Raw genomic sequence first — 10,663 nt, 5'->3', positions numbered from 1 at the left:
AAAGCGGGGGGGTGGGGGGGAGGATATCTGACCCGGGGGCCATATATGACCCACAAAATCATTTGGTCTGGCCCTGACAAGGCATTATGAGTGAATTAATTAAATGTTTGACCAAGTATAGCAGGCTAATTTTTCAGTTGATAATTTTGTATGGCACTCAAATTATGTTATAAGTATCCAAATGGCCTTTGGCAGAACCAAGGTTCCCCACTCCTGTGTTAAAGGGTCTTCTTTAAGAAGAAGACATAAAAATTAAAAAGTAATGAGTAAGAAAATGGCAATAACGTCTTCCTCTCTGAAATCAATACATACATATATATTTTTAAAGACAGAACTACAAGAGGAGGGTGCACCTGGAGTGCCCAGCTCAGATGATCAGAGAGGCTGTGCCACTGGACCCTATATATATCAACAATTACTTTAAATGCAAATGGTTAAACATTCCTATCAAAAGACATGCGGAGGCTGACTGGATAACAAAACAAGACCTTTACATGTGCTGTCTACAAGAGGCTTACTTCAGATCAAAAGACACACAGAGATTGAAAGTAAAGGGATGAAAACGGATATTTCATGAAAATAAAAACAAACAAAAAAGCTGGGGTAGCAATACTTATACCAGACAAAATAAACTTTAAAATAAAGACTACACAACAAGAGACAAAGAAGGACTCGGCAATTCCACTTCTGGGTATTTATTCAAAGAAACCCAAAACACTAAATTGAAAAGACGTATACATCCATTTGCTCATCCCAGCATTATATACAAAAGCCAATATAGAACGCAACCTAAGTGTGCATCAATAGATGAATAGGTAAAGAAGTGGTGCATATATACAATAGAATATGACACAGCCATCCTATATAATAAAACCCTAATATGCAAATCGACTGAATGGCGGAACGACTGGTTGCTATGACGTGCACTGACCACGAGGGGGCAGATGCTCAATGCAGGAGCTGCCCCCTGGTGGTCAGTGTGCTCCCACAAGGGGGAGTGCCGCTCAGCCAAAAGCGGGCTCATGGCTAGCAAGCACAGCAGCGGTGGCAGGAGCCTCTCCTGCCTATGCTGCAGATGAGTGGTAAGGAGTAAGGGGTCCCAGTCTACAAGGGCCCGGACTGCGAGAGGGACATCTGACTGCGGCTTAGGCTGGCAGGTGCACATCCCCCAAGGAGTCCTGGACTGCAAGAGGGTGCAGGCCGGACTGAGGGACCCCCTCAATCCCCAGTGAATGAATTTTGTGCACCAGGCCTCTAGTAAAAAATAATAAGTCAGACAGAGAAAAACAAATGCCGTATTATTTCCCTTATATGTGGAATCTAAAATCAAACAAGCAGAGCACAAATAGACTCATAGATAGAGAAAACATTTTGGCAGTTATCAGATGGGAGGGGAGTTTTAGGGATGGGTGAAAAAGGTGAAGCACAAATTGAGAGGTACATAATATTCATGGGTTTGTAAAGCACAGCATAGGAAATATAGTCAATAATTTTGTAATAACTGTGTATGGTATCAAATGGGTACTACATTTATGGAGGCGGTCACTAAGTACTAGTAAGTTATATAATATCTAATCACTTGGCTGTACACCTGAAACTAATATAATATTATATGTCAGTGTAATTGAAAAATAAAGCATTGTTTAAAGTAAAATAAAAATGTTGAAAAAAAATCAAGTGTAGGGCAACAGCAGAAGTTAAGAATACATATTGAAGCTGTGCAGCATTACTCCAAGGGTTTGAGCACAGCAAACCTCCACAGAAGGGGAGAGGGCATTGGCCAAATATTTCATTTCCCAACAGCACTTGCTGCTCTTCTCATTGGGAAGGCACTACACTTTGCTACCGTGGAAACTGCCCAGTGACCTACTTTTATAGGAAATTGTCCAGCTGGATTTAATGGCTGCTCAAAAGAATTGTGTTCCACACAAAAGAAACAAGCTTGAGAAAAACACTAATAATAGCTTATCTATATATAACACATGCCCAATTTTAAAGGTACTTTACACATATCAACTCTGAGATAACTCTGTATGCAACATGCTGGGAAATTTTTTGTGCCAATCTCTGAACAGTGACAAGCTCGACACATAGGAAATAGCAACAAAACTACCAAATCAAAAGATATTACTTTTATAACAAGTCAACTGGCAGTCCCATTTATTGCCTTATATGATTATATTTATATATTACTTTTATTGACTTTAACAAGGAACTTGATATGATGGGGGGGGGGGCAGCGGTGGGAACATTTAGAAGATTACCTACCTTGGTTTGAGCTATGCTCTGAAATGTACCAAGTGTATAGGGAAGCATATGTATGCTGGGCAAGGGTATTCGCTGCATTATCATAAATTTTCTCATTTGAAAAAATGAGGAAAATAACCTGTGAAACATCTGGAATCAAATGAAATAATATCTGAAAATTTTCTTTAAACATTACAATATGTTCCATTAGTAGATTTATGTATTTTTTAGTTAACTATTTTATCTTAATGTGGCAACTCCTCCAAGAAGTCTGCCCTAAACTTTCATTTTGAACTGTTTTCTTTCATTGTGGTTGCATAATATCTTGCACAAATATTTACAAAAATACTTACATATCTAATTCATCTTCCTCACCAAACACACACAGTGATTATGCACTGTGCATTTTTATAATGATAGAGTATAGTATACTCGAGATGCTAAGAAAATATTCTGAACTGTACTAAACTAAAATTTAAAAATATTTAAGAGCATTAGTCCTTATTTTAGAGAAGCATTCATTATATTTTTGGGTTTCTCTTAATAATCTGTGAAGTCACTATTATTTTTGTTAAAGATATCACTAAAATCACAGAAAAGAAAAAGATAAAAGAGCATCTTCTACCCTAAAATAGTTCCTAAAATATTCCAGTTTAAAAGAAATGTTCACCATTTACTGTCTATTTCACATCTCATTTTCTTTACTCATTTTATTTCTTCTACAATTGTGATTCTATTGAAATATAAGTAGCATTATATTATTTTCATTTAATGGACAATGAAATCTTTTTGAGCCCTTAAGTTTAAGTACTTGAATTTATATTTTAAAATTTTCTGCTAGTACTTTTCAAGTGGATGTGTTGAGTATTCTGTTTAGCTTTTGAACAAGCAGTGGGACACAATCCAGATATTTGCTTGGGCACTGCACAGAAAGTAGAGTCATTTTTCTCTACATGGGGCCCTTTAACGCAAAAAAAAAAAGTACCTTCGGTTGTCTACACCCACAGTGTACCTGGTACTCATGTCTTTAACCAAGCACAAGTGATATATTATTCTCAATGAAAATTAGCTGCTTGTTCCCCTGATTATAGAGTAAACGATGCTTCTCTGCAAACATAAATTTCTCTTAGTCTTAATAAGGTTACCTGTCCTCTAAGTACATTCTTAGGTATTCTTAAAACCACTTCTGATTCTAGGAATAGTAACTGTACATTTTAAGCTTTTGGCTACACCAGTGCAATTCCAACAATGACAGTTTTCAGTTAATTAGGTTAACTGGAGAAGATATTTACAGCATTCAAGGAAATAGAGCTACAGGGAGCATGCATATCAAATTGGGTAGTTGCTTTTAAACTCCAAAAGATCCATATTATAACAGACAGTGTACATATCTCATTTAGTCTACCAAAACGCCTTCACAAAAACAACTGGGCCTTCTAACGCATACAAAATACAAAACATCTGCCTCGGATTTTTTAAAATAATTTTAATTAGTTTTTATTTTAGAACCAAATTAGTTTTAAACAGAGCTGTCAGGGTAATTCCTACCATATAGATGAGATTGATCAGAAATGACTGCAGTTAACTTGGCTGGGAGTCTACAGTTTTTCACAGGAAGACTCACAGGCCTGAGCGCCCTCTGGTGGCCATTTATCTGGGAGGCCTACCTGGCTCCCCAAACTTCCAATGATTCAACCTTCCTCTCCTTCTTGAACCACCCCCCCCCCCCCCCCCGGAAAAAAAAGCATAAAATGCCTCACTGGCAGCAAGATTCTCTATACTTAGCTTGTGATAACAGGGTTGCCAGATAGGACCTCTGCCTATCTATCTAGATCTGTATAATGAACTCTCAGAGTACTAGTAAGTATCGATTCGTTTAAAGCAGTTCTGTAATGTACATAATCCATTGAGTTATAGACTGTAGAGCCTTACTGTCATCATTTGGTCATCAAGTCATTAATATCTCGCTGAATATTTAAAATTACCTCAATAAAGTAAAAAAATAAAATAAAATGAAGGCAGGGGTGGGTGAGTGAGTGGCAAGAGATCAACCAAAGAACTTGTATGCATATATGCATAACCCATGGACACAGACGATAGTGTGGTGAAGGCCTGGGTAGGGGTGGGGGGCAGGCTAAAAAGGGGTCAATGGGGAGAAAAAGGGAACATATGCAATACCTTCAAAAATATAGATAATAAAATAATAAAAACATTCAGTTGAACCATTACATATCATTTTTCTGACAGAAATGACAATTCTGAAGAAAGGGTTTATACTAGTGAATGAATTAGAACATTTTATAAATGAATTAGAACATTTAAAATGATTTAATACAATAATCTGTTACAAAATATATCAAAAATGACATGAACATTTTGTTACTGGCCTTCAATTCTTCTATTTAAAACAGTCAAAAGCATACATTTAATAATAAAATATAATCCAAAAGTATAATGTATGCTATAAAAATGATAAAAGGTAATAACATTTCTTTTATATTGTCTCCATCCCAAAGTGGAGATCTTCTCAACAAAAATATTATGAGAGAATTTATCAAAAATCAAGACTAGAGCACTAAACTTCAAATATACTCTTAACAGTAAAACAGAGAAAAGTTTAAATATTGCATATCACACTGCAATATTATACTTTATGAAGTCTAAGATATTTTAAGCAATTTTGTAGTGAAAACAGTTGGCTCTTACTGAATTATTTCTTTGCATCTCTGCTTTTCCATTTTTGTGCACTGGGCCTCTAGTCCTATATAATAAAAGGCCAGCCATCATAAGCATAACAACCAGAACGACCAGAGACCAGAACCACCAAGGCTCCTAACCAGGCTGGCCCCAACCCCAGCAAGCAGTTAGGGGCAATCAGGTAGGCAGGCTAGCGGTTAGGGGTGATCAGGTAGGCAGGCGAGTGGTTAGGGGCAATGAGGCAGGCAGGCAGAGCCCCGCGATTGATTGCCTCAAAGAGGGAGACCCAGACCACAGCCTGCAGGAGGGACACTCGGTGGCTACGACGGGAGGTGCTGGTGGCAGTGGACACTGAAGTGCGGGACTGGCGCCAGGGCGGTTCCTGAGCGGGAATGGCACCTGCAGTCTGGCCCAGGCCCCAGGGCCACAGCCTCCCCTCGGCGAATTTTGCAGGGCTGGACTGCCAATCCTCCTGCCATGATGCCTGGGAAGATCCTGGGCCCTTCCACGACTGTGGGATCACTGCCAGGGCTCAGACCCCTGACCGGACTCCCCAGCTCGGCCCTGACTGCAGAGGAGCTGAAATATGCTGACATCCACAACATTGGGGCCACGATCGCCCCTTTGCACTTCCTGAATGTGAAAATGGGCGAGAGGCCTCAATCCATGAAAAGTGAGCTAGACGAGAAAGAGGAATGGAGGAAAAGACACCAGAAAAAGAACAAAGTGGCAGCAGGCCCATGCAGGAACAAGAAGAAAGAGCGGAAGGAGTTTCTGCAGTAGGAATCTGAGCGGCTGGAGCTCATGATGCGGAGCTGAAAACCCATATGGAGGAGCTGAAGCAGGAGTGGCAGCAGCTCATCCTGAGGCTCAGCTTGCATCGCCCCACCTGAATCTTCTGGACCAACACTGTTAAGACCCCCGACTCAGAAGGCATCCCACTGCTGGAGAAGCTGGAGAAGAAGTGACCATGGGCTGAGAGGAGAAGGAGAAGGAGAAGGAAATAAGGAGAGGGAGGACAAACAGGGTCCCAGAGGGCTCTTCCTTGCTGCATGAAAAACTCTTCAGTGAGGCTCATCACAGCCAGCATCAGCCAGGCTTTTTTGTGAAACTCAGATCAGCCACACCAGGGGAAGAAACCCAGGCTGACGAAACCTAGAACCAAGCGCTGAGACCAAAGTTGTCCTGAGTGAGTGGCTGGAGCTCATGAATGCAGAGTCGAAACCCAGATGGAGGAGCTGAAGCAGGAGTGGCAGCAGCTCATCCTGAGGCTCAGCTTGCATCGCCCCACCTGAATCTTCTGGACCAACACTGTTAAGACCCCCGACTCAGAAGGCATCCCACTGCTGGAGAAGCTGGAGAAGAAGTGACCATGGGCTGAGAGGAGAAGGAGAAGGAGAAGGAAATAAGGAGAGGGAGGACAAACAAGGTCCCAGAGGGCTCTTCCTTGCTGCATGAAAAACTCTTCAGTGAGGCTCATCACAGCCAGCATCAGCCAGGCTTTTTTGTGAAACTCAGATCAGCCACACCAGGGGAAGAAACCCAGGCTGACGAAACCTAGAACCAAGCGCTGAGACCAAAGTAGTCCTGAGGGGGGCTGTTCTGCCTGGGGCCAGGCTTGCAGGAGGCAGGACAGAGGCTCTGGGCAGGAGAGACGCCCAACCAGACAGCTGTGGGCACTCTCCGGCCTCTCCGCCAGGGCACACCCAAAGGACCTCCGAGCAGCCAGAAAAAGCCATGAGTTGCAACCAAAATTATGGCTGAGTATGGAACTCAGAGTGAAACTGCAATCTGCCTGCCCCCAGCCCTGACCCTGACCCTGACCCAAGGCTGGAGAAGGGCACAGTGCCAGGCCCTGCTGTACCCAGCCACCGTGGGTCCAGCCTAGAGTGGCATCCGGGGCACACCCTCGCCGGACCAGCTGGAGTTGAATGGGCATGAGGTATGGGCGTCCTTCCCAAGCACATACTCACTGAATGTTTACAGACTGGCTGTCCTGGCAGAGCTTTCAACTGCACATGTTTTTTAGACTTTATTTTTTTTTAAATATTTTTTGCCAAAAAAAAAGATTTTATACAAGTAATATATAAGTGGATTTCTATAATCACTCAATGTGATTAGCTGGAGTTGAATGGGCATGAGGTATGGGCGTCCTTCCCAAGCACATACTCACTGAATGTTTACAGACTGGCTGTCCTGGCAGAGCTTTCAACTGCACATGTTTTTTAGACTTTATTTTTTTTTAAATATTTTTTGCCAAAAAAAAAGATTTTATACAAGTAATATATAAGTGGATTTCTATAATCACTCGATGTTATTCAGTATAAATATGCTATGGTGTGTTTGTTAAGAACAAATATTCAGCAGTTATGGCCATTCCGTGTCACTTCTAAATACTGTAGTCTTTGAGTGTTGGGGGTGGCAGGGGCAGGGTGCGATGAATTTCCATCCTGGTAAACCTTCATAGTACTCAGTTCTGTATTATTGCTCAGTAAACATTGTTCTTACTTAAAAAAAAAAAGAAAAAAAGAGGGAGGCCCCGGCCACAGGCTGGCGATGCTGTGGCAGGTGTACGGCCAACCAGTGATCACCCCGCAGAGGGAGGCCCAGGCCAGCCAAGCCATTGCACCCCACGCCTGTTGCCTACAGAGGGAGGCAACTGGTGGCAGGGAGGGGGCAGTGCTGCAGAGATGATAAGCAGTGGTAGTGGCAGGAACAGGGTGGACTACCCCCCAAGTGCACAATTTTTGTGTACCAGGCCTCTAGTCTCTATATATAAAAGCCTAAGCGCCCGTTACGGTGGAACGACCAAAGAACCAGAACAACCCGTCACTGTGACATGCACTGACCACCCAATCGCCTGATTGGGGCTTGCTGGCAAACCTCCCAGTTCCTACCACCAGCCAGCAGGCACCAATTGCCTGATGGGGAATGGGGAACCAGGGGTGGGTGGTGGTGGATGGCGGCAGCACCAAGCAAAGGCGGGTGCGGATGTGGGGCAGGGCCAGATGCCTGCAGCTGGGGGAAGGGAGGCCCCGTCCGGCCAACCTCCCGGTCCCTGAAGAATTTTGAAAAACCTTTCTGGGGAAGCTTTTCTTTCCCCTGAGTGGCACACAACGGAAAGGCACTAGCTGTGGAGCCGCCTGCCGTGGAGCCACCCAATCTCTCCCTGCACCCAGTTGGATTGAGTCTGGCACATGGGGCAACAGAACACCCTGAGCCACTGCCCACAGGTGGGAAGCTGGTGGGGCGGGACGTGGACACAGGGGCCTCAGAGCTGGACCACCCAGTGCCCAGCATGCTCTCCACCTGGAGGCATCCAGCTGCAGACCTACGACCCCATTAACTGGATCAGTGGTGGGGTGGAAAACGACCCAGGAGGGTGAGGAAATGAAACTTGGGGTGAGTACCATGGGTGCAGTCCCCATGACCTTCCCCTCCCAGGATAATGCTGTGCTCCCTAACTTCCCACGCACCAGAAATAAATATGGATTCACAAAGAGGAAGGCGCCCGAGGAATTCAGCTGCGGGGACGAGAGGAGTTACTCACTTCTGACACCTCCACCCTTTGCTTTAAGGCTGCCTTCTCCTTCCCTAACACATGTTGCTTGAAGTACACGCTGGTTTGTGTTTAGACATGCGATAAACGTACGGAAAGCAAAGTTTTGTGCTTTGGAACAAGAGTCTGGAGTCCTTATCTCTCTCTCTCTCTCTCGGGCACAAGGGGATCCTCTCTCTCTCTCTCTCTCTCTCTCTCTCTCTCTCTCACACACACACAGACACACACATGCACACATGCACACACACTCACTCCTTCCTACCCTCTTCCTTGGCCTGGCGAGTCTTCACACAGAAAGTTAATCCTAGCTCCTCAGAACAAACCCTCGTTGCAGTGTCCTCTGTTTTGTTTTGGGTTTTTTTTCTCTCACAAGATTTTTTTCTAACCTCTAAACTGGCAGTCAGACATCCCCCCAGGGGTCCTGGACTACGAGAGGGCACAGGCCAGGCTGAGGGGCCCCTCCCCTAGTGCACAAATTTAATGCACTGGGCCTCTAGTAATATTAATAATTCTATATTAATTAGTCTGGTTCGTCAAATTAAAACACTGAGCAATTATGCAAAAGATTGTAATGAGAACATCTGTTATTTTCTTCCTATTACAAAAACAACACAACACACAAACACACACACACCACAACACATCTTATTTAATATGGTGGGTTACATTTATAATTGCTGCATTTTAGATTTTAAAAATTTAAAGTATTATTGATGTATACATATTTGTATTGGATAATTGTGACTTACATATTTGTGCAAAATGAAAAACATTAGAGGCATACAAGTGAGTAGGATAAATATAAACTATCCTAATTGAGAAAAGTTATTTTTACAAAGGTAAAGGATATTTGAGTTGAATATCCGGAGTTATTTCCTGACTATGAACAATAAATGAATTATGGAACAGCTTCCTGAGACTGTGGAAGAAGCTTAATCACAGAGGCTATTTTAAAACAGACTGGGGAAACTGCTGAAGATACATTTTGTAGGATAGGAAATGTTGGTTTTCAAAAGGATGGAATGAGTAAATCAAATTTGGTATTTTCATGGGCTTATATTTTGGGCTTGCATTGTTAAAATAAATTTTAAATTGCAGACAGCTAGCATTTCTCATCCCTCACCCCCAGTCTGTGTTGCAGAAACTCTATTCCAGACAGTGGTTGAGAGGCCTCAGGATTATTCTTTTATGTAGCCTCCACTAATAGGTCTACCATAGGTATGGCAGGCCAAAGAAACATCTACAGGTCAGGAATAATGGGGCCTTATCACATTTGCCCCAACTCACTCACAGGGCAAACGTTCTATCCTAGGAGTGGAAAACTAAGAAGACTAGAAGGTACCACCCTGCCCAGTGTCCTGTTTATAGAGAAGTGCTATTTTTTACTTATTATTTCATTTTTGGGGATAGTATCTATCTATCTATCTATCTATCTATCTATCTATCTATCTATATATATATGTAAAGAAGTAATATGCAAATTAGCCAGGACACTGTAATGTCATAACTGCTCAGGAGGAGGCCACGTGCGCAGGTGGTCGGGAGGAGACTGCTGCGCGGTGAGGCAAGCCACGGATGGTGCAGGGCCTGCCAGCCACCACAGCACCAAGCAGGGCATGCCAACCACCATGATGGCAAGCAGGCCTACAGAGAGCACAGCCTGCCAGCCACTGCAGTGCCAAGCAGGCAAGCACAGAGCAGGGTGGAGCAAAGCCCGCAGAGAGCAAGGCAGAGCAGGGCCTGTCCACAGAGAGCAGAGACCAGGGCCTGCCAGTCTCCACTGCAGAGAGGAGGCCTGCAGAGAACAGGGTCTGCCAGCCAGGGCGCACCGGCAGACCTGCCTCTATGGGAGAGCTGCAAAGGAAGGTGTCCCTCTCACATTGATGTTTCTCCCCGTCTTTCCCTCTCTCTTCCATGCTCTCTAAAAATCAATAGAAAAATATCCTCAGGTGAGGATAAAATAAAAAGAAAGAAATGTCATATCCTATGAAAGAGACATCTTGAAAATGCCTAAAGAATGTTGTCATTTTTTTTGTGGTGAAGCAACTGGAGTCCATGTTGATGAAAACACCTTGGTGGCTGTGGCGGCCAGTAGTGGCAGCAGCAGCGGGGTGATGGGGGCAGCGCCTTCACCAGATCAGCCCTATCGCCTCCTGCATA

The 10,663-nt window shown here is 43.6% G+C and overlaps 1 protein-coding gene and 1 pseudogene across 1 annotated transcript in view; one reads left to right on the top strand and one right to left on the bottom strand.

The window, feature by feature from the left end:
- GALNT13 (polypeptide N-acetylgalactosaminyltransferase 13) overlaps positions 1-10,663 on the bottom strand; it is a 500,019-nt gene that overhangs the window by 294,023 nt on the left and 195,333 nt on the right. The window lies entirely within an intron of this gene.
- Positions 5,395-5,995, top strand: LOC107182077 (annotated as a pseudogene).

Source organism: Myotis davidii, unplaced genomic scaffold (assembly GCF_000327345.1).
Source record: "Myotis davidii unplaced genomic scaffold, ASM32734v1 scaffold753, whole genome shotgun sequence".
In the NCBI taxonomy this organism is placed as follows: Eukaryota; Metazoa; Chordata; class Mammalia; order Chiroptera; family Vespertilionidae; genus Myotis; species Myotis davidii.
This window is presented reverse-complemented; position numbering and strand designations above follow the sequence as displayed.